The sequence below is a fragment of the Microcaecilia unicolor genome, chromosome 1 (genome assembly GCF_901765095.1).
Source record: "Microcaecilia unicolor chromosome 1, aMicUni1.1, whole genome shotgun sequence".
NCBI lineage: Eukaryota > Metazoa > Chordata > Amphibia > Gymnophiona > Siphonopidae > Microcaecilia > Microcaecilia unicolor.
The window spans coordinates 629703013-629727088 of record NC_044031.1 but is presented as its reverse complement, the minus strand read 5'-3'; the positions used below and the strand labels follow the sequence as shown (position 1 = coordinate 629727088).

The 24076-nt window shown below is 50.3% G+C and overlaps 1 protein-coding gene across 1 annotated transcript in view; it reads right to left on the bottom strand.

Moving 5' to 3' along the window:
- Nucleotides 1-24076, bottom strand: part of DGAT1 (diacylglycerol O-acyltransferase 1) — a 365492-nt gene that overhangs the window by 287994 nt on the left and 53422 nt on the right. The gene's annotated exons all lie outside the window — the stretch shown is intronic.

Below are 24076 nucleotides of genomic sequence, written 5' to 3'. Positions count from 1 at the left end.
ATATCATTTCCGACACCGGTATCCCACCCAAATCTTCCTCGGTGAAGACCGAAGCAAAGAATTCATTCAATCTCTCCGCTAAGTCTTTGTCTTCCTTGATCGCCCCTTTTACCCCTCGGTCATCCACTCCATACTGAGCTGGGCCGCAGGGAGCCACGTGAGTCTGCACTGATAATCCTGAGATATTGGAGACCACCATTGAAGCAGGGAACACTGCAGAGGTTTCAGGTGCGCTCTAACCCAAGGCACCACTTCCAAAGTGGCTGTCATCGACCCCCAACAGCTGGACTATGTCCTAAGCTCACGGGCAAGGCATCCTCAGGAGCAGACGGACCTGGTTCTGAAGCTTGCACCGCCTTTGCTCGGGTAGGAAGACCATCCCCGAGGCTGTGTCGAACCGGACTCCCAAATATTCTAGAGATTGAGAGGGGGTCAGGTGACTTTTGGCTATATTGACGACCCAGCCCAGAGATTGCAGTACTGAGACCACTCTGGCTGTAACCTCATGACTCTCTTCAGCAGAGTCTGCTCTGATGAGCCAGTCGTCTAGGTACGGGTGAACCTGGATACCCTCTCGCCTAAGAAAAGCAGCTACTACCACTATTACCTTGGAAAAGGTTGAGGGAGCTGTGGCGAGGCCAAAAGGCAAGGCCCAAAACTGGAAATGTTTTCCCATAACCGCAAAACGCAGAAACCTCTGGTGCGGGGGCCAAATTGGTATGTGCAAGTAAACTTCTTTCAGGTCCAGAGACGTGAGAAACTCTCCTGGCTGTACCGCCGCTATGATGGAGCGCAAGGTTTCCATGTGAAAATGCCTGCACGTTCAGAGACTTGTTGACTTCTTTTAAGTCTAGGATAGGCCGAAAAGACTCTCCTTTTCGCGGCACCACGAAGTAAATGAAGTTAACGGCCAGAGCCGCATTCGGCGGGAGGCACGGGGGAAACCGCCCCAATGTGAAGCAAGGTCTCCTCTACCGCTGCCCGTTTGGCGGCAGAACCGCATCGGGACTCCACAAACACGTCTCTTATCGGGGCATTGAATTCTATTCTGTAGCCTTCTCTGATCAAGTCCAAGACCCACTGATCTGAGGTAATCTTGGCCCACTCCTCGAGAAAGAGAAAGTCGTCCTCCTATCACAGGAACCGAGCAGGGGGCCGGCGAACCATCATTGCGAGGGTCACCCTTGAACTCCAGGTCTTGAGCCTGCTGCTGCGGAACGTTTGTCCGAGCAAAAGGAGTTCCTCTGCTGAAAACGGGCACACGAAGTGAACCCAGCAGAACACACCGGGCGGTACCTTCTAGCTTCACGGAAGCGAGGTCTGTAAGAGGAGGGAACCGCCTGACCCTTGGAAGAAGGCCGCGGCCTATCCTCGGGTAAGCGCTGGGGTTTGGCATCCCCCAGGCCTTTCACAATTTTCTCCAACTCCTCACCAAACAGGAGAAGGCCTTGAAAGGGCAACTTCACCAACCTTTGCTTAGAGGCCATGTCAGCTGCCCAATGCCGTAGCCACAGAAAACGGCAAGCCGCTACCGCGACAGCCATCTGTTTAGCCGAAGCTCTGATCAGATCATAAAGGGCGTCAGCTAAAAATGATAAGGTCGACTCCATCCGCGGTGCCACCTCCGTAAGGGGCTCCGCTCCATCTCCGGGCTGTTCCACTGCCTGTTGTAACCAAGCTAGGCAGGCTCTGGCAGCGTAGCAGCTGCATGCAGACGCTCGTAAAGATAGGTCTGAAATTTCAAAGGACCGTTTCATAGCTGCCTCCAGGTGACGGTCCTGCATGTCCTTCAGGGCAACTCCTCCTTCCACTGGGAGGGTAGTTTTCTTTGTCACAGCCGTGACTAGGGTATCCACTTTAGGCACTGCTAGGCGCGCCAAATGCTCCTCACTTGGTATAATTGCCCCATACCCCTGGCGACTTTCAAAGGCCCCTCGGGGTCAGCCCATTGAGCCATGATAAGCTCTTGGATGGAGTCATGCAAAGGAAAGGCTCGAGCAGGCTTCTTAGTACTTGCCATCCTCGGATTACCGGAGGAGGTCTCAGTACTCCCAGGGTCTTCTATAGAGAGGACCTGCAAGGCATCAGTAATAAGCGCTGGCAGCTCATCGCGGTGGAAAATCCTCACCGAGGAAGGATCATCTGGATCCGGTGGCAATCCTGCACCTTCTTCTGGCGCTTCAGACCACAAAGGCCTGCCAGACCCCTCAGAGTCTTCACATCCCGACCACGGGGGGGGGGGGGGGGGGGGGGGGGGGGGGGGGGCGCCGCCACTCTCTGAAGGGGAATTCACCCTTCTGTGCCTGTCTTGCGGCCATCTGTCAGGGGAAAACGTGCCTGACGGTAATCCAAGCCCAGACTCCACTGGAGGGGATATAGAAAGCAGGGCTGCAGAGGACCCCTGCGGAAGAGCTCTTTTTAACATGTATACATTATGCAGCAATAAAACAAATTCAGAGGAAAATGGCTCACCCTGGCCTCCCAGTTCCAGTCCAGGGGAAACAGCTCTTTTATTAGCCTCTACACGAGGTGCCCATCCAGGCTCAAACCCCTCCGCCTCAGCGGGGGTCACGTCATGCTGTTCCAAAATGGCGTGGGAAAGGCAGGGAATGGGCGAACCTATGTGCCTGCATCCACAGCGTGGGCAAAGACAGGGACAGGGCTTGCCCATTTGTCTACTTCCACATCGGGGGCCGGGTAAGGCAGGGAAAGGGCTAACCTATTTGCCTTTAAAGTGGGCACCAGCAGCCATAACACCCCTGCTACAACTGGCAAAAGCACAGGAGCCACCCCAGGCAGATTTTCTGAAGGAGCTTGAACAAGCTGCAACCACCCTGCTGGGGAGATAGAGAATACTGAAAAGGCAGATGGAGCTAGCTGGCCATGAGGCACTATGGTTTTTCAGTGCTCTCTATCTCCCCCTGCTGGTTGATGGACACAACCCACTCGTAATGGATTCATCTGCTTGATGACAAGGAAACTTTGTTTATTTTTGCAAAATGCCAATTCCCAGGCTGACGCGGACGTCGACCCACATGTGAGAACAAGCAACCTGCTTGTCCTCGGAGAATACATATTAACAGAACCAAAAGAAGGGGAGGAGGTGTTGCAATAATATACAAATCCTCCTACACAGCAGAACCTGTCGCTAAACATACATCCTCAACAACTGAAATCCTGCCATGCAAAATCAACAACAAAACACTAACGGACCAACTATGCATCACATTATTCTACCGCCCTTCCAGGAAGCTGGCCAAACACACAAGATAATTTCACGAACTTCGTATCAAACATCTGCACCAATCACCCAAATGTCTTACTAATAGGTGACATAAACCTGCATACTATAGCTTAGCCGAGATTGGGAAACGGGGCTGATGTTTGGGTGGTGGGGCTAGTTCTGGGCAAGACTTCTACGGTCTGTGTCCTGAAAATGACAGATACAAATCAAGGTAAGGTATACACAAGAAGTAGTACATATGAGTTTATCTTGTTGGGCAGACTAGATGGACCGTGCAGGTCTTTTTCTGCCGTCATCTACTATGTTATGTTACTATGTTATCTAGAAAAACAAAATGACACAAACACCAGAACACTAATGAACTTCATAAAACAATGGAACTTCACGACAGCACAAGGAGTCTCATCGCACACAAGAGGACACCAATTAGACACACTAGCCCACATATTCTCAACAAGTAACCACCATATATTCACAAAAACCATACATGGGAAGACGTACCATGATCAGACCACAGAAAGTTCACTTTCATACTACAATGGAAAGAAAACGGCAAGAAAAGAGAGCCAACAATCAAACACACATTCACAACCAGAGGAAAGTAGACAACCACACATTCTGGACAACAACAATAGATGCTCAATGACATACCGACTGAGGATAAACACTTCATGAGAAACTGGGAAGAAACAAGTGAAAACACACTAAACAAAATAGCACCACGCAAAACAAAACAAATCACAAAACAACCACGTCCCTGGTTTAATGACAAACTACTAATATGCAAAGGACAAAAATGTATTACTACTACAATTCAACATGTCAAATGCGTTCAACCTAGTAGACCACATCACACTAAAGACGCTGCTCGACAACATAGGAATCAGCGGTGCAGTGGCAACATGGTTCAATGACTTCCTAAAGACCAGATCCTACATTGTAAACATGTCCAACCAAATATCAGTCTCATGGATCTCTGAGTGCGGGGTAACTCAGGAATCGCCAGTATCGCCAATACTGCTCAACGTAATGATGGCGTCACTCGGGGAAAAAAACGTGAATTAATAGGTTTCAACCTATTTATATATGCAGATGATATCACCATCTTCATACCTTTTTCTAAACAATATCACAAACATACAGGACAAAATAAAAAAAGGATTCAACCTCATGGAAGAATGGGCAACAACTTTCAAACTCAAACTAAACAGAGACAAAACCAAATTCCTTGTACTATCCAGCCCACACAATCCCACATCCTACCAAAAATTCACAATCAACCAACAAACATACCACATCGAAACACAACTTAAAATACTAGGAATCATTCTCAACAAACACTGGACAATCAAATATTAGCAGTAACATCAAAACACTTCAGAACACTATGGAAACTGAGAAGAATAAGAGACTCCCTAGAAAACCTTCCAGATACTGGTCCAATCAACGATACTATCGCAACTAGACTACTGAAATGCAGCATACGTAGGGAACAAGGAAAACACACTAAAATCAATGCAAACCATCCAGAACACAGCAGCAAGGCTGATTTTCAAGAAATCGAAATATGAAAGAGCAACCCCACTGCTTGAAACACTGCATTGGCTACCAGTCAAGGCAAGAATATTTTTCAAAGCAAGCACCCTAATTTTCAAAGATACTATTTGGAATGGCACCCGAATATATGCTTAATGTGACTGAACTAATCTCAAGAAATGCCAGCCCAGAAAACAGAAACAACCTACTCCTATAACTACCCTACTGCAAAAACACCATCTACAAAACTATCTGCACAGCAGGATTTAGCTACCCGAGTTCCAAATGGTGGAACTCGATACCAAAAACCATAAGAAGCATCACAAATCTCCTCCAATTCAGAAAAGAAATGAAAACCTACTTCTTCCAAAAAAATTCTACAGCTAATCACAAAGATATTGTCGTCTTCCTTTCAAATCTAACTCTTCAAAAACTATATTTATTTATTTGTTACATTTGTATCCCACATTTTCCCACCTATTTGTAGGCTCAATGTGGCTTACATACATAGTACTGGAGAGGTGTTTAGAGACTCCGGTGTAAACAAATACAAAGTAATGTTGTGGTAAGATATGAATAAATATCACCAAAACTCTACAATTAAACACAAAAGCTACCATTATCTTTTCCACTTCAAATCTCTTCAAAAATTCTATGAATAACCACATGAACTATAGATGCCCTCTCCACATTGCATAACACTATTATAACTCCACCAAAATGTAAATTGTAAGCCACTTTGAACCAAAACTTGTTTTTGGATAATAGTGGGATACAAGAATGCATAAATAAAAATAAATAAAATTAAGCATACTAACACCTGTGCTCCTCATCCTTCTAGAGGCTAACATACAGCACAGACACCAGAGCTGTTCTCCCAGGCCATTTACCAGGCTGTTTGTATATTTCGGAAGTACTGGCCTCCTGTTACTACTACCACAAGGATGCACTATTGCGCTGCAGCTACCCAACAGATTAAATAAAAGTGACTTCAAAATCACTATTAGTAGCAACTGGAAAAAATCTGACATGTGTTTCTTGCCCAGGAATATGTACTGTATACTAAGAATGGAATGACATATACAGACTGTAGTGCTTGCAGGGGAGGGTAAGGTAAGTACCAGCACTTTATTCATGTTCCTGACCTTTAATCTCGAGGTTGGTAATCTACTTGTTTGTACAAGGCATCTTACACACACTGCAGCTGGGAAACCTCTTTACATCTTCATATTGCAAAAGATTTTGAAACATGCACTTTGCCTGCCCTGGAAAACATAATTACTCCCCATTCTGCTCTACAAGGAAAATCACTATGTCTGCCAAAGATTATAGGGAAAAGTTCAAAGTAATGAAATAAAAAATGGATAGTGAAGCAGAATGATGAAGTACCTTGGTTGTCCACTGAAAGTGCTCAGGAATGTCATTTACAAAAAGCAGAATGCCTGCGTCACTAGTTACCCACTGTATTGAAGAAGGATGCCTACAGATTAGAAGTGCAAAATGTGAAGGAGTATTAGTTGAACTAGAAGTGCATTAAAATAAACCATGTGGGCAAGACTACTACTACTTGACATTTCTAAAGCGCTACTAGGGTTACGCAGCACTGTACAATTTAACATAGAAGGACAGTCCCTGCTCAAAGGAGCTTACAATCTAAAGGACAAATGTACAGTCAGTCAAATAGGGGCAGTCTAGATTTCCTGAAAGGTATAAAGGTTAGGTGCCGAAAGCAACATTGAAGAGGTGGGCTTTGAGCAAGGATTTGAAGATGGGTAGGGAGGGGGCTTGGTGTAAGGGCTCAGGAAGTTTATTCCAAGCATAGGGTGAGGCGAGGCAGAATGAGCGGAGCCTGGGGTTGACGGTGGTGGAGAAGGGTACTGAGAGGAGGGATTTGTCCTGTGAGCGGAGGTTACGGGCGGGAACGTAAGGGGAAATGAGGGTAGAGAGGTTATGAGGGGCTGCAGACTGAGTGCAGACTTGCCCTTAATCACTCCTAGGGAGGATATAGCTTATGAATCTGGATTTGTCTGCCTAAATGGCTATCAGGCTTATTTTCGAAAGAGAAGGGCGCCCATCTTTCGACACAAATTGGGAGATGGGCATCCTTCTCTCAGGGTCGCCCAAATCGGCATAATTGAAAGCCGATTTTGGGCGTCCCCAACTGCTTCCCATTGCAGGGATGACCAAAGTTCCCGGGGGGGGGTGTCAGAGGCGTAGCGAAGGCGGGACTGCGGCGTGCCTAACAGATGGGTGTCCTTAAGCGATAATGGAAAAAAGAAGGGCGTCCCTGATGAACACTTGGCCGACTTTACTCGATCCTTTTTTTTTTTTACGACCAAGCCACAAAAGTGTGCCCTAAATGATCGGATGACCTCCCGACTCCTCCAGTGGTCACTAACCACCTCCCACCCTGAAATAAACAACTTTAGGGGGTCACGTGATGGTTTGAGAGAGGAAGTCGCATTTTTTCTCTCTCCGGTCTCCCCCTTCCCCATTCCTCACAAAACGAGCAAATAACAGAACGAATCTGACCCAAATCCACGGAACCAACTTGCGCTGACCCATGGATCCTTTTGTGACGAAGGAAACCCGGGCGACGACAGTAAGAACGGCGAAAAACGGCGCTGAAAAGCAGCGCAGGTTGGAGAAAACCAAGATGGCGCCCGGCCCGACTAGAGATCCTCCTCCGCAGTTCCACCCGCTACAGCTACAACTGATAACGGACGCGGTGAAATCTGCCCTAGATCCGCAACCAACGAAGCTGTCCGACCAACTAGCGGGAGTCGAATCGTTATTGGGAGAGACAACGAGGCGGACGGGGGAGCTCGAGGTGAGAGTATCAGAGCTGGAAGATTCGAACGTGGGCAGAGAAGCGCTTATCCAAGATCTGCAGAAAGCAGTGCAAACCCAAGCGAAACACCTGGATGACTTGGAAAATAGGTCCCGGAGGTCTAACCTCTGCTTGATTGGGATCCCTGAGTCGGTTTCGGATCACTTACTGCCCACGCACTTGGGAGCGCTGGTTAAAAACTGAATTCGCCCTTTCGGATAACGCTGGGCCACTCTGCCTGGAGAGACCACATCGATTGGGAAGGAAACCCACAGGGGGAAACAGGCCGAGGGCAGTTATAATTAAAGTCCACAACTTCCTACATAAAGAGGAAATCTTGAGGGGCGCCCGGACCAAATGGGACTCACTGACCTTCGATGGTGTGGGAGAGCGAATGCTACATACCTGTAGAAGGTATTCTCCGAGGACAGCAGGCTGATTGTTCTCACTGATGGGTGACGTCCACGGCAGCCCCTCCAATCGGAATCTTCACTAGCAAAGTCCTTTGCTAGCCCTCGCGCGCCGATGCGCACCGCGCATGCGCGGCCATCTTCCCGCCCGAAACCGGCTTGATCCGGCCAGTCTCATATGTAGCAAGACAAAGACAAGGGAAGACACAACTCCAAGGGGAGGCGGGCGGGTTTGTGAGAACAATCAGCCTGCTGTCCTCGGAGAATACCTTCTACAGGTATGTAGCATTCGCTTTCTCCGAGGACAAGCAGGCTGCTTGTTCTCACTGATGGGGTATCCCTAGCCCCCAGGCTCACTCAAAACAACAACCATGGTCAATTGGGCCTCGCAACGGCGAGGACATAACTGAGATTGACCTAAAAAATTTACCAACTAACTGAGAGTGCAGCCTGGAACAGAACAAACAGGGCCCTCGGGGGGTGGAGTTGGATCCTAAAGCCCAAACAGGTTCTGAAGAACTGACTGCCCGAACCGACTGTCGCGTCGGGTATCCTGCTGCAGGCAGTAATGGGATGTGAATGTGTGGACAGAAGACCACGTCGCAGCTTTGCAAATCTCTTCAATAGTAGCTGACTTCAAGTGGGCTACCGACGCTGCCATGGCTCTAACATTATGAGCCGTGACATGACCCTCAAGAGCCAGCCCAGCCTGGGCGTAAGTGAAGGAAATGCAATCTGCTAGCCAATTGGATATGGTGCGTTTTCCTACAGCCACTCCCCTCCTATTGGGATCAAAAGAAACAAACAATTGGGCGGACTGTCTGTTGGGCTGTGTCCGCTCCAAATAGAAGGCCAATGCTCTCTTGCAGTCCAATGTGTGCAGCTGACGTTCAGCAGGGCAGGAATGAGGACGGGGAAAGAATGTTGGCAAGACAATTGACTGGTTTAGATGGAACTCCGACACAACCTTTGGCAGAAACTTAGGGTGAGTGCGGAGGACTACTCTGTTATGATGAAATTTGGTGTAAGGGGCCTGGGCTACCAGGGCCTGAAGCTCACTGACTCTACGAGCTGAAGTAACTGCCACCAAGAAAATGACCTTCCAGGTCAAGTACTTCAGATGGCAGGAGTTCAGTGGCTCAAAAGGAGGTTTCATCAGCTGGGTGAGAACGACATTGAGATCCCATGACACTGTAGGAGGCTTGACAGGGGGCTTTGACAAAAGCAAACCTCTCATGAAGCGAACAACTAAAGGCTGTCCTGAGATCGGCTTACCTTCCACACGGTAATGGTATGCACTGATTGCACTAAGGTGAACCCTTACAGAGTTGGTCTTAAGACCCGACTCAGACAGGTGCAGAAGGTATTCAAGCAGGGTCTGTGTAGGACAAGAGCGAGGATCTAGGGCCTTGCTGTCACACCAGACGGCAAACCTCCTCCACAGAAAGAAATAACTCCTCTTAGTGGAATCTTTCCTGGAAGCAAGCAAGATACGGGAGACACCCTCTGACAGATCCAAAGAGGCAAAATCTACGCTCTCAACATCCAGGCCGTGAGAGCCAGGGACCGGAGGTTGGGATGCAGAAGCGCCCCTTCGTCCTGTGTGATGAGGGTCGGAAAACACTCCAATCTCCACGGTTCTTCGGAGGACAACTCCAGAAGAAGAGGGAACCAGATCTGACGCGGCCAAAAAGGAGCAATCAGAATCATGGTGCCTCGGTCTTGCTTGAGTTTCAACAAAGTCTTCCCCACCAGAGGTATGGGAGGATAAGCATACAGCAGACCCTCCCCCCAGTCCAGGAGGAAGGCATCCGATGCCAGTCTGCCGTGGGCCTGAAGCCTGGAACAGAACTGAGGGACTTTGTGGTTGGCTCGAGATGCGAAGAGATCCACCAAGGGGGTGCCCCACACCTTGAAGATCTGTCGCACTACACGAGAATTGAGCGACCACTCGTGAGGTTGCATAATCCTGCTCAACCTGTCGGCCAGACTGTTGTTTACGCCTGCCAGATATGTGGCTTGGAGCACCATGCCATGACGGCGAGCCCAGAGCCACATGCTGACGGCTTCCTGACACAGGGGGCGAGATCCGGTGCCCCCCTGCTTGTTGATGTAATACATGGCAACCTGGTTGTCTGTCTGAATTTGGATAATTTGTTGGGACAGCCGATCTCTGAAAGCCTTCAGAGCGTTCCAGATCGCTCACAGCTCCAGAAGATTGATCTGCAGATCGCGTTCCTGGAGGGACCAGCTTCCTTGGGTGTGAAGCCCATCGACATGAGCTCCCCAGCCCAGGAGAGACGCATCCGTGGTCAGCACTTTTTGTGGCTGAGGAATTTGGAAAGGACATCCCAGAGTCAAATTGGACCAAATCGTCCACCAATACAGGGATTTGAGAAAACTCGTGGACAGGTGGATCACATCTTCTAGATCCCCAGCAGCCTGAAACCACTGGGAAGCTAGGGTCCATTGAGCAGATCTCATGCGAAGGCGGGCCATGGGAGTCACATGAACTGTGGAGGCCATGTGGCCCAGCAATCTCAACATCTGCCGAGCTGTGATCTGCTGGGACGCTCGCACCCGCGAGACGAGGGACAACAAGTTGTTGGCTCTCGCCTCTGGGAGATAGGCGCGAGCTGTCCGAGAATCCAGCAGAGCTCCTATGAATTTGAGTTTCTGCACTGGGAGAAGACGGGACTTTGAGTAATTTATCACAAACCCCAGTAGCTCCAGGAGGCGAATAGTCATCTGCATGGACTGCAGGGCTCCTGCCTCGGATGTGTTCTTCACCAGCCAATCGTCGAGATATGGGAACACGTGTACCCCCAGTCTGCGAAGTGCCGCTGCTACTACAGCCAGGCACTTTGTGAACACCCTGGGCGCAGAGGCGAGCCCAAAGGGTAGCACACAGTACTGGAAGTGACGTGTGCCCAGCTGAAATCGCAGATACTGTCTGTGAGCTGGCAGTATCGGGATGTGCGTATAGGCGTCCTTCAAGTCCAGAGAGCATAGCCAATCGTTTTCCTGAATCATGGGAAGAAGGGTGCCCAGGGAAAGCATCCTGAACTTTTCTTTTACGAGATATTTGTTCAGGGCCCTTAGGTCTAGGATGGGACGCATCCCCCCTGTTTTCTTTTCCACAAGGAAGTACCTGGAATAGAATCCCAGCCCTTCCTGCCCGGATGGCACGGGCTTGACCGCATTGGCGCTGAGAAGGGCGGAGAGTTCCTCTGCAAGTACCTGCTTGTGCTGGAAGCTGTAAGACTGAGCTCCCGGTGGACAATTTGGAGGTTTTGAGGCCAAATTGAGGGTGTATCCTTGCCGGACTATTTGCAGAACCCACTGATCGGAGGTTATGAGAGGCCACCTTTGGTGAAAAGCTTTCAACCTCCCCCCGACTGGCAGGTCGCCCGGCACTGACACTTGGATGTCGGCTATGCTCTGCTGGAGCCAGTCAAAAGCCCGTCCCTTGCTTTTGCTGGGGAGCCGAGGGGCCTTGCTGAGTCGCACGCTGCTGACGAGAGCGAGCGTGCTGGGGCTTAGCCTGGGCCACAGGCTGTCGAGAAGGAGGATTGTACCTACGCTTGCCAGAAGAGTAGGGACCAGTCTTCCTTCCCCCGAAAAATCTTCTACCTGTAGAGGTAGATGCTGAAGGCTGCCGGCGGGAGAACTTGTCGAATGCGGTATCCCGCTGGTGGAGATGCTCTACCACCTGTTCGACCTTCTCTCCAAAAATATTGTCCGCACGGCAAGGCGAGTCCGCAATCCGCTGCTGGAGTCTGTTCTCCAGGTCGGAGGCACGCAGCCATGAGAGCCTGCGCATCACCACACCTTGAGCAGCGGCCCTGGACGCAACATCAAAGGTGTCATACACCCCTCTGGCCAGGAATTTTCTGCACGCCTTCAGCTGCCTGACCACCTCCTGAAATGGCTTGGCTTGCTCAGGGGGGAGTGCATCAACCAAGCCCGCCAACTGCCGCACATTGTTCCGCATGTGTATGCTCGTGTAGAGCTGGTAAGACTGAATTTTGGCCACGAGCATAGAAGAATGGTAGGCCTTCCTCCCAAAGGAGTCTAAGGTTCTAGAGTCTTTGCCCGGGGGCGCCGAAGCATCCTCCCTAGAACTCTTAGCCTTCTTTAGGGCCAAATCCACAACTCCAGAGTCATGAGGCAACTGGGTGCGCATCAGCTCTGGGTCCCCATGGATCCGGTACTGGGACTCGATCTTCTTGGGAATGTGGGGATTAGTTAGAGGTTTTGTCCAGTTCGCCAGCAATGTCTTCTTAAGGACATGGTGCATGGGTACAGTGGACGCTTCCTTAGGTGGAGAAGGATAGTCCAGGAGCTCAAACATTTCAGCCCTGGGCTCGTCCTCCACAACCACCGGGAAGGGGATGGCCGTAGACATCTCCCGGACAAAGGAAGCGAAAGACAGACTCTCAGGAGGAGAAAGCTGCCTTTCAGGAGAGGGAGTGGGGTCAGAGGGAAGACCTTCAGACTCCTCGTCAGAGAAATACCTGATGTCCTCCTCTTCCTCCCACGAGGCCTCACCCTCGGTGTCAGACACAAGTTCACGAACCTGTGTCTGCAACCGCGCCCGACTCGACTCCGTGGAGCCACGTCCACGATGGGGGCGTCGAGAGGTAGACTCCCTCGCCCGCATCGGCGAAGCTCCCTCCGCCGACGTAGTCGGGGAGCCCTCCTGGGAGACGACGGCAGTCGGTACTGCAAGCGGCACCGACGCCGGTGACCTCACCTCGGGTGATGGACCAGCCGGCGCCACGCTCGACGGTACCGGAGGCGCAAGCACCGCCGGTACCGGAGGGGTAGGGCGCAACAGCTCTCCCAGAATCTCTGGAAGAATGGCCCGGAGGCTCTCGTTCAGAGCGGCTGCAGAAAAAGGCATGGAAGTCGATGCAGGCGTCGACGTCAGAACCTGTTCCGGGCGTGGAGGCTGTTCCGGGCTGTCCAGAGTGGAGCGCATCGACACCTCCTGAACAGAGGGTGAGCGGTCCTCTCGGTGCCGATGCCTACTGGGTGCCGACTCCCTCGGCGACCCAGAGCTCTCGGTGCCGACACGGGAAGGGGACCGGTGTCGATGCTTCTTAGATTTTTTGCGAAGCACGTCACCGGCGCTTCCCGGCACCGACGAGGAGGACGTAGAATCCAGCCGTCTCTTCCTCGGAGCCGAGACCGAAGAGGGTCGATCTCGGGGGGGCTGTACCGCAGGAGCCCTCAGGGTAGGGGGAGACCCACCCGAAGGCTCACCGCCACCAGCAGGGGAGTGGACAGCCCTCACCTGCACTCCAGACGAAGCACCACCGTCCGACGACATCAGCAGACGAGGTCCCGGTACCACCGACGTCGATGCAGTCACCCGATGTCTCGGCGCCGATGCAGAGGGTCGATGCCTCGATGCACTCGATGCACTGGCCGCCGAGGATGAAGGTCTGGACGCTGCAGACGTCGATGCACTCGATACCCCCGGTGCCGATGCCGACGAAGAGCCCGAGAACAAAAAGTTCCACTGGGCCAACCTCGCTACCTGAGTCCGCTTCTGTAAAAAAGGGAACACAGACTACAGGCCTGAGGGCGGTGCTCGGCCCCCAGACACCGAAGACACGAAGCGTGCCTGTCAGTGAGCGAGATTACCCGGGCGCACTGGGTGCACTTCTTGAAGCCGCTGGAAGGCTTCGATGTCATGGGCGGAAAAATCACGCCGGCGAGATCGAAAGACGAAATGGCGAAATTTGGCACCAGCAGAAAAAAGCGGGAAGGAAATTTCGACCGGGGCCTAAGTAAGGCCTACCCCGACGACGAAAGAAAACTTCCCGGGGTGAAAAACTCGAACTAGAGGAAGGGAAAAAGCCAAAAGAGGGTTTTTCCAACACTTTTGAAGTGAAACGAGTCAAAAAACGACGCGCGAGGTCGACTTTTACGGGGCACGAAACGGAAACACAACCGTCCCGAGCGCGGAGAAAAGAAGACTGGCCGGATCAAGCCGGTTTCGGGCGGGAAGACGGCCGCGCATGCGCGGTGCGCATCGGCGCGCGAGGGCTAGCAAAGGACTTTGCTAGTGAAGATTCCGATTGGAGGGGCTGCCGTGGACGTCACCCATCAGTGAGAACAAGCAGCCTGCTTGTCCTCGGAGAATAAACATTTTCCAGGACTACTCCACAGCCCTACAAGAGCGTAGGAAAGCGTTTGGTCCGGTGTGCCGGCATTTGGCTGCGAAGAACCAAAGATTTATGCTGCTATACCCCGCTCAATTAAAAGTGCTTATGGAGGGCGGGTGGAGGACGTATCAATCACCGGAAGAAGCCCAGTCCTCGACGCGGGACAGCTCCCCATCGCCCTCTGGACAGAACAGATGATGGGAGGGCCGCTAAGCCTGAGGATGGCTACGGTGGATTCTGGATGAAGGCGCATGGCAGTATTTTGGATGTTGGACAATAGCGCACCCAGTTGGGAAATTATGTTAAGAAGTCTAGCTCAGGACTACATTTCTTGGGACCAGTAGTATGTTATGAGAGTTGTAATTTAGTATGGTTGCGTGGACATGGTTTGGAAGGGGCAAAGGGGGCGAGGGGGGAGACCCCCGCCATTGCTAGACCGGCGTTCTCCCAGTAGATGTTGCGAACGGAGATTGCATGGGCAATTGGGGGGGGAGGGATAGGAGAGGGAGAGGAGGGGGGTGGGGGAGAATGAACCGATGGAGGATGATTATGGGGGGATGGGCCAACGGTTGCTCGGTAATATAAGCGGGAGGCTCGGGTGGAGCTGGGCGCTTGAGTCCCCTTCCTTTTTCATAGTTTAGCAGCTGAGAAAGTGGCCTTATTCAAGGAGGAGGGGGGCTCGGGTTAGATTTATAACATGGAATGTGGGGGGGGCATAACGTCCCCTATTAAGAGGGCTAAGATTTTGCAAGCACTAAAAAGACACCAGGCAGGTGTAGCTTGTATCCAGGAGACAAGATTGTCCCAGGAGGAGCTGCAAAAGCTGAAGCGAGCGTGGGTGGGCAAAGTGTATGGGGCAGTGGCCGAGGGTAGGTGGAGTGGGGTGGCAATCTTAATTCAAAAGGGAGTGGTGGCTAAAACGCAACTGGTGGAAGGCGATCTTGTTACATCACACTGAGTACCTAGTGGTGGCAATATACGGGCCAAACCTATATGAGAGACCCTTATATGATCATACTAGTAAAAGAGGCCCGTTTCAGAGCAAATGAAACGGGCGCTAGCAAGGTTTTCGTCGCCAACACCCCCCCTCCCTCCCTGGCCAACCCCTTCGTTGTTCTGCCATTACACTGCCCCCGTCATGACGTTTGATGCGAGGGCGGGGCTCGGAGCGATTCCCCCCCCCCCCCGCCTCCCTCCCTGCCAACCCCTTCGTTGTTCTGCCATTGCTCCGCCCTCGAGGGCGGGGCCCGGAGCGATTTTGGTGGCTTCACCACCACGAACCTTCAAACCTTTTTGAAGGAAGTCAGGGCTTGGCTTCACTGACGTCAGTGTCCTCAGAACGTTGAGGGTGAGTTTTATTATAGTAGATAATCCAAGCATGTCTCCCCTATAGATCCCTGCCATTTCTAATAATGGGGGATTTTAATTTGGTGGCGGACCCTGCAATGTAACATAACATAGTAACATAGTAGATGACGGCAGAAAAAGACCTGCATGGTCCATCCAGTCTGCCCAAGACAAACTCATATGTGTATACCTTACCTTGACTTTGTACCTGTCCTTTTCAGGGCACAGACCATATAAGTCTGCCCAGCAGTATTTCCCGCCTCCCAACCACCAGTCCCGCCTCCCATCACCGGCTCTGGAACAGACCGTATAAGTCTGCCCTCCCCTATCCTCGCCTCCCAACCACCACCCCCTCTTCCCCCCAACTGCTCCGCCACCCAATTGACTGCTCTTCCCCCAGACGGGCGGCCCGGGGGGCCCAGGGACATGGGCCCTCTCCCAGTTTATGCAGACACTCGAAGTGGTCAATGCCTGGCGTACTTTACACCCGGGGGAGCGAGATTTTACTCATCTCTCTAGGGCCCACGGGATTCTCTCTCGTATAGACTATATCCTGGTGGACCGAAGGGTGTTCCCCTTTGTGGGTGAAGTTGAGATTGGGCCGGAGGAGATTACTGACCATTCAATGGTCTGGATGGATTTGGAAGACCAAGACCCGGAGTTGGGAGGGAGGGGGTGACGTTTTACCTCGTACCTAGCCTCTGACCCGAAATGTAATCAGCATTTACTAGACAGCTGGGATGAATACACACGGTTCAATAAAGAACACAGGGATACGCCCGCATTGTTTTGGCAGGCTGTGAAAGCGGTCCTGCGGGGAGTAGTGATTGCCTACACGGTAAAACGAGAGCGCAGGATTAAAGGGGCGATTCTCAACTTGGAACATAGGCTTGGGAAAGCTAGACGTAGGTTCGCTGCCATCCCATCGAGCTACAACCGGGAGCAGATGAAAATAGCCCAAATTGCATTAAACTCATTACTCCAGAGGTCACGTGGTGCGATGCGGGAGTGAAGTCGCAATTGTACTGAGCTCCTGCTACCCCCCATCATCTTTTGTATTTATCTAACCCTAGCGGGGCACCAACAAACTTTGGCTTGCCTGGACTGAAGAGCTGGTTGTTGTGCAGCGATCTGTCTGGTGGCACTGATTGAAAACAGCGGAATGGCGGCGAAACTCCAAAAAAAGGAAAAAGGCAAGATCGCGGAACCCAAGATGGTGCCCGCGCCGCAGTCGCCGAGTTCGAGCGTTTGCTCAACGTGGACAGCTGAGATTACGGCGGAGGTAACGGCGGCTGTAGAGGCTTGTAGAAACTACAAGCGATATTTGATCGGGCGGACTCGGCCCACGAACGTTTGGATGGATTCCACCTGGATTTGGACCACGTCCAGCAAAGGGTCAGCGATATCGAGGACCGCATGGGGAACACTGTTCAGCCGGTGGAGACCTTGCAGAAAAAGATAGCAGCCCTGGAGGATAAGCTCGATGACTTGGAAAACCGGTCCAGGCGCAATAACCTGCGCCTGGTTGGATTGTCTGAGCAGATTAAGGATTCTGAATTGGGCAGTTTTCTAGAGACATGGATCCAAACTGCGCTGAAATTAGTAACATAGTAACATAGTAAATGACGGCAGAAAAAGACCTGCATGGTCCATCCAGTCTGCCCAACAAGACAAACTCATATGTGCTACTTTTTGTGTATACCCTACTTTGATTTGTACCTGTCCTCTTCAGGGCACAGACCGTATAAGTCCGCCCAGCACTATCCCCGCCTTCCAACCACCAGCCCCGCCTCCCACCACTGGCTCTGGCACAGACCGTATAAGTCCGCCCAGCACTATCCCCGCCTCCCGCCACCGGCTCTGCCACCCAATCTCGGCTAAGCTCCTTAGGATCCATTCCTTCTGAACAGGATTCCTTTATGTTTATCCCACGCGTGTTTGAATTCTGTTACCGTTTTCATTTCCACTACCTCCCGCGGGAGGGCATTCCAAGCATCCACTACTCTCTCCGTGAAAAAATACTTCCTGACATTTTTCTTGAGTCTGCCCCCCTTCAATCTCATTTCATGTCCTCTCGTTCTACCGCCTTCGCACCTCCGGAAAAGGTTCGTTTGCGGATTAATACCTTTCAAATATTTGAACGTCTGTATCATATCACCCCTGTTTCTCCTTTCTTCCAGAGTATACATGTTCAGGTCATCAAGTCTCTCCTCATACGTCTTGTAACGCAAATCCCTTACCATTCTTGTAGCTTTTCTTTGCACCGCTTCAATTCTTTTTACATCCTTCGCAAGGTACGGCCTCCAAAACTGAACACAATACTCTAGGTGGGGCCTCACCAACGACTTATACAGGGGCGCAAACACCTCCTTTCTTCTGCTGGTCACACCTCTCTCTATACAGCCTAACAACCTTCTAGCTACGGCCACCGCCTTGTCACACTGTTTCGTCGCCTTCAGATCCTCAGATACTATCACCCCAAGATCCCTCTCCCCGTCCGTACCTATCAGATTCTCCCCGACTAACACATACGTCTCCCAAGGATTTCTATTCCCTAAGTGCATCACTTTGCATTTCTTCGCATTGAATTTTAATTGCCAAACCTTAGACCATTCTTCTAGCTTCCTCAGATCCTTTTTCATGTTTTCCACTCCCTCCCGGGTGTCCACTCTGTTACAGATCTTAGTATCATCCGCAAATAGGCAAACTTTACCTTCTAACCCTTTGGCAATGTCACTCACAAATATATTGAACAGAATCGGTATCAGCACCGATCCCTGAGGCACACCACTACTCACCTTTCCCTCCTCCGAGCGAATTCCATTCACTACCACCCTCTGGCTTCTGTCCGTCAACCAGTTCCTAATCCAGTTCACCACTTCGGGTCCTATCTTCAGCCCATCCAGTTTATTTAAGAGCCTCCTGTGGGGAACCGTGTCAAAAGCTTTGCTGAAATCTAAGTAGATTACATCCATAGCTCGTCCCTGATTCAATTCTCCTGTCACCCAATCAAAGAACTCAATGAGATTCGTTTGGCACGATTTCCCTTTGGTAAAACCATGTTGTCTCGGATCTTGCAACTTATTGGCTTCCAGGAAATTCACTATCCTTTCCTTCAGCATCGCTTCCATTACTTTTCCAATTACCGAAGTGAGGCTTACCGGCCTGTAGTTTCCAGCTTCTTCCCTATCACCACTCTTGTGAAGAGGGACCACCTCCGCCGTTCTCCAATCCCTCGGAACCTCTCCCGTCTGCAAGGATATGTTAAACAAATCTTTAAGAGGACCCGCCAGAACCTCTCTGAGCTCCCTCAATATCCTGGGGTGGATCCCATCCGGTCCCATGGCTTTATCCACCTTTAGCTTTGCAAGCTGTTCATACACACTCTCTTCCGTGAACAGTGCTCTATTGAATAATTGAATAAATTGAATAACCTGCCGGGCCCCCTGCGGATTGAGCGAGCACACCGACTGAGGCCAAGGATACAAGGAGCAGCAAGACCTCGAGCAGTGATTTTGAAAATCCTTAACTATGGCCACAAGCAGGCCATCCTCCAAGCAGTGCGCGCCGGAGAACTCAAGCCATGATGGTCAACGAATTCTCTGTTTCCAGGACTACTCCGCACGTGTGGCGGCAGCAAAGAAAGAATTCGCGCCAGTATGTGCGGTACTACATGAGAAAAAGGTCAGATTCGCACTGGTATACCCCGCAAAACTGAGAGTGCACCATGGAGATACAGCAAAGTTCTTTGAGGACGTGACAGCAGCTAAAGACTTTATTCAAGGCCTAGCGCATGAGGAGGCGGACTGAAGGGAATAACAGGGATGAAGAATCCAAGCACGTGCAGTTTGCTGAGCCACGTCTGAACAGAACTGTTAGCTTTTGGGACATCTGCAGACTGGGCCAAGATAATGAGAAATTAACTAGATAGAAAGTTTGCCACTGTTAAATTGTCATGTACAGTGAGTATTTACCACACATACTAACATGGAGGGATGGTGGATAATATCATGGTACGAATGGGGGTATAATCCTTGCTAGAAATCTGGGAGGGCTCCTGAATAAGCACCTTTGCGTGACGAGTTCTGATGGGAACTCAAGGGAGAGGGATAGGGAGAGGAGTAGGGGAGGGGCAAAGGGCCAGCCGTCGTCTCAGTCGACGGCACCGGCGGTGCAAGCACCCCCGGTACCGGAGGAGAAGGCTGAGGCTCTCGCTTAGAGCGGCTGTCGAGGAAGGCAGGGAGTCCCGGTGCAGGTGACGAACTGAGAATCTGCTCGGGGCGCGGAGGTGGTACCGGGCTGTCCAGGGTAGAGCGCATCGACGCTTCCTGAATAGAGGGTGAGCGGTCCTCCCGGCATCGATGCCTAGTGGGTGCCGACTCCCTCAGCGACCCAGAGCTCTCGGTACCACGACGGGAAGGTGACCGGTGCCGATGCTTCTTTGCCTTCACACGAAGCATGTCACCGGAACCTCCCGGTACCGACGAGGAGGACGTCGAATCCAAGCGTCTCTTCCTCGGGGCCGGGTCCGAACAAGGTCGATCCCGGCGGGGGGGGGGGGGGCTGTACCACAGGAGCCCTCGAGGCAGGGGGAGATCTACTCGAGGGCTCACTGCCACCAGCAGGGGAATGGACATCCCTCACCTGCACTCCGGACGAAGAAGCACCCTCCGACGACATCAGTACCAATGATGATCTCGGTACCGTAGACGCTGGAGCACCGGTCGATGACCTCGGTACCGCCGTCGTCGATGCACCGGTCGATGACCTCGATACTGAGACCGTCGAAGCACCGGGCGAGGCCCCGAACAGAATGTTCCACTGGGCCAATCTCGCCGCCTGAGTTCTCTTTTTTAACAAACAACAGAGAGTACAGGCCTGAGGACGGTGCCCAGCCCCCAGACACTGAAGGCACGAAGCGTGCCTATCAGTGAGCGAGATAGCCCGGTTGCACTGGGTGCACTTCTTGAAGCCGCTGGGAGGCTTCGATGACATGGGCGGAAAAATCACGCCGGCGAAATCAAAATTTGCGATGATGGCAAAGGCACCAAAATAAAAGGGAGAAAAACCCGTACGGGCGGCCAACAGGGCCGCTATCGAAAGCGAAAGGAAACTTACACGAGAAAAAGAACTCGAAATAAAGGAAAAAAATTTTTTTTTTTTTTTTTTTAAGAACACGCGAAGTAGATACAAAAAGAAGACTTCTGAAACGGAAGGACTCAAGAAAAGCGTGAGGGTCTCCTCAGGGCACAGAATGACGGTAAACACAGCCGTCCCGAGCGCGGAAAAAAGACTGACTGACGAACACGAGTGAGTTTGGGCGGGAAAACGGTCGCTCATGCACGGTCTGCGTGCGCGCACGAGGCCTAGCAAACATCTTTGCTAGGGAAGATCTCCGATTGGAGGGGCTGCTGCGGACGTCACCCATCAGTGAGAACAAGCAGCCTGCTTGTCCTCGGAGAAAAACTCATTACAATCAAAGACCACCTACAGCAGGCTCAAAACGTTCAAAAGTTCATCAGGAGAAATGCGAGGGAAAAGAAGACACCAGCTGAGCTCCCTCATGTCAATAAAATACTCAAAATGGTCTACTGCTCATCAATCACAATTATCAAGCCATTCACGTTAGGCTAAAGCATAAACCTGCCTGGGTTACAGCTAATCCACTGCTAGCAAACAGCTCCTCTCCTAATTCAGACTCGTGCGTGGGCTTGGCAAAAACCAGATGCAACCAGCATTTTGGAGCAGCAGGAAGTTTCCAGCCAACATGCTTCTGAAGAAAGGAAAGAGAACAAGAAAACCCCAACATATTTCTTCCCTTTCCCCCCAACCATCTCACAGTGGGGATTCCAGAGAGCTTCAACCTAAAATCCTCCTCTGTTAAAGGAACAGCCAGAGACCATAACAAAAACCAAACAAATACGTGTGCCCTCTTCCTTTCTCTCCACAGCATCACAACATGTTGCTCTACTGTAATTATACACCATACACGGTTTTATTGTAGGCTCCAGTTAGTTCCCAGATACGATATTTTAAAAAAAATAAATTCATATCCTCAGCAGAAGTCAAGGCCAAACCAATATATCCAGGTGCAACTGCAGTGTACCACTTGCTGTTCCACCATAATGTACCTTAAGAAAGGGCTCTTCCAGGATAGCTCCCCAATCAAGAGATATTAATGCAAAGCCCAATTGCTCATATCAACGTCCAGAGCCCTCTCCTTGTGGCTCCGCTGAAACTAGTTGTTACAAGAAAATTTGTGCCTCTGCCACCGTCTCATAAATCTGTGTTGTACCCTAAGTAACCCTCAGTTTTGCAGAATACAGTAGGGCAAAGCGATCTTCCAAATAAATAATTGAGAGCAAATTGGCACAAACCCCCGTCTTTGTGCTGCCACCTTCGCAGAAAAGCCTTGAAAGAAAAGAACTTTACGGTTCTCATGTTAAGTTCCTTTACAGTTCTTATGTTAAGTTCCTTTCCAACCCCGAAGCAATCCGGGAGTTGTAAGCCTGTGACAGCCATTTTTCTAGAAGTCCCGCAGGTCTTAATTCCCAGGTGTTTCCAAGAGACCAACCAGGCGCAGGTTGTTTCTTCTGGACCTCTTTTATAGGTCCTCAAGCATATCCTCATATTCTGCTAACACCTTCTGTAGTCAGGCCTGCCAGTCTTCCACCATTGTCACACGGTCCTCCAGGTCACATGCGGGCTGCTGGAAGGCTGCTAAATCTTGGCCGAGTTTATCCATTTTGCCCTGAAGCCACTCCCAATTTAGTATCAATTGGGCTGTTTTTTGTCCAAGATTGATTCCATTGCTGTTAACTTCGAGGCAACCTCTGCCACCCACACCGAGCTGACGGTTGAGTCTGTGGGGCTTGAAGGCACCACCAACTTGTCCTCTGTGAGCTTCCTCTTTTCTCTATCTTTTTTTCAGAGCTTTTGAGGCTATTACTGCAAATCACAAAACTGTTCCAAGTCTCTTGCACCTTCCAGGGGAAGTTTGAGGTTCCAATATGCGCTAAATTGTGGGGTATTATGAAGAGGTGGCAGGAGAAGTCCAAGCAGTGACTTCTCCTGAGCATGGTGTCATGTGACTTCCCCTTAAGGATTTAACAGATCCGTAGAGACAGGAGAAGTTCAGTGAGATTGGAGACAATCTGATGTGGTCCCTCTTCATAAAAGCAGGGACAAGAAGTGGGAAACTTCAGGCCAGTAAGCCTTACGTCAGTATTACAAGAAAGTAACAGAGTCACTGCTGAAGAAAGAGTTAACTTTCTAGAATCCAACAGGTTGCAGGATCCGAAGCAACATGGCTTTACCAAAGGAAAATCCTGCCAAACAAATCTGATTGATTTCTTTGACTGGATGACCAAAGAGCTGGATAAAGGACATGCGCTAGATGTAACCTACCTGAATTTCAGCAAAGCCTTTGATATGGTTTCTCACAGAAGACTCATCAACAAGCTTAGAACGCTGAACTTAGGATCCACCTTTTTGAGGCTGCTTTTAACTCCTAACGTCTATTCACTTGTTCAGTACCCTTGTCTGTTTTATCATTCCCATCTTAATTCTCTTATCCCTTATTTGTCCTGTTTGTCTGTCTTGATTAGATTGTAAGCTCTGTCAAGCAGGGACCGTCTTACATGTATACTGTACAGTGCTGTATACATCGAGTAGTGCAACAGAAATGATATAGTAGTAGTAGTACAGACATTCAAATATTTAAAAAGGTATTAATATACAAACAAACTTTTCCCAGAGACGGGAAGGTGATAGAACTAGAGGACAATAATTTAGACTGCAGGTGGGCTGACTCAGAAATGGAGAGAGTGGTAGATGCCTAGAATGGCCTCCCGCAGAATTGGAGACGAAAATGGTAACGGAACTCAAAACCGCATGGGATAAAACACAAAGAAATCCTGTATGGAAGGCATGGAACCAAAGCTTAGCAGTGATCAGATGGCAACACCAGTACTTGAGAAACAAGCCAGTCCTAGGCAGACTTCTATGGTCTGTGCCCTAAAAAACGGCAAGGACAAATCAAGATCAAGTATGCATATGTATTATCACATCACACCTTATGCTATGAGTTTATCTTATTGGGCGAACTGGATGGACCATACAGATATTTACAGTATCTGCAGTCATCTACTATATTATTATGTTAATGTAGAATAAACTCCCTCACACTCTTCATGCTAAATGCTCTCTGAAAACATTTAAATCACTATTGAAAACACACTACTTAATTGCTGCATTTGGCCCACAGAACTAGGAGGAATACACCATTTTTCATTAGGGGTACCTGCACTTTTTAGTTAGTGGTTTTGGTTGATACTGGGTGATTGTTTCTTGATGAATGTCTTAGGTTTTTTCCTATCATGCTGTTGGGAGTTCCTTTCTTATATTTTATGTCGATTTTATTCTACTGCAAACTGTTGTGTTCTGTATAAGCCAAGCAGTATAGTACATTTTAATAAACCATAACCATATATGGGTACTCAAATAGCTCATTTATTTATTTATTTACCTTGAG